Source organism: Mercenaria mercenaria, chromosome 17 (genome assembly GCF_021730395.1).
Source record: "Mercenaria mercenaria strain notata chromosome 17, MADL_Memer_1, whole genome shotgun sequence".
NCBI classification, from domain to species: domain Eukaryota; kingdom Metazoa; phylum Mollusca; class Bivalvia; order Venerida; family Veneridae; genus Mercenaria; species Mercenaria mercenaria.
The window spans coordinates 35233965-35235105 of NC_069377.1; positions in this window are offsets into that span (position 1 = coordinate 35233965).

Consider the following 1141-nt stretch of genomic DNA (forward strand, 5'->3'; position numbering starts at 1 on the left):
ACCAGATGCAATATTTTCAAGAGTGGCATAGCCGAGAGTAAAAAATATAAGATAAAGTGTTAAAGAGTGAAATATAGTTTGATCGTATATGTAAAACAAACAAATGTTCTTTTTATATTATGTTTTGACTAAAATTTCCAATTTGATAGTTTCTTACCAGTGATATTTTTCCCTGAAAATATCAGATACATTTTACTATAATATTTCCAATTCAAAATAGGTGTCTTTTACATGACCTTAAATAAAACAAATTTTCAACTGTAAGTCTTTTGATAGGCGAGCCATACTAAAGATATATGTCTACACTTTGATATCTAAACTAATGAATAACGATAAATACATATCAAAATGTTTATATACAAGTTGCAAGAACAAAATTCTCGCCATAAATGGATGTTGCCTTTTTCATAAGACTCATAAGTGTTATAAAAAGATATCAGTAAATCCTCCTGCTGTTATGTATAGGTCATTTTCCCTTGAGGCAAATAATTGTTTACTAACCTTGTTTTAAGACATCATCCTGTATTTACTATAAAATTCTACTTTATTTCAGAATATTCTACTACAATACTGATAAACTGTGTATGACAGTTATTTTTAGAAAAGATTGTCCTTGATTTTTCCAGAATGTTCTTTTTATTCTTAGTATTACTTGAAAGTTCTGAAACCTTCCCTGATACTTTATATAGAAAACTATGTGTTGTAAGATAAGAACCCAAAAACCTGGAGTATAAAACTTAGTTTGTAGATATTGATGAAACTTTCCTGTATTTCTTAATAACTAAATATTACCAGTTAGGATAATTAATATTTTGAAGGATAATTTGAAGGATTTACTGAAATTTGTGGATTTAAAAAGTTATCTTTGAAGAGAGGAATTATAATTTTTGGATATACTAAAGTTACTTTTGAAATGTGTGAAACGTTGTGGAATTTATTCTAAGTGGATTTAAATTTGACCTGGACAGGATTTGGACTATTTTTACATATTACTGGATTTTACGGCTCTTTGACATTTTTGAAGGTATTTGTATTGTTACTTAATTTCATGAATAAAATTTTGTTATTGTCAATAGTTGGTGGCTTGTCTTTATATTACTTTACTTTACTGTAAAAAGAAATTGTTACCCTCTGAGGTAAC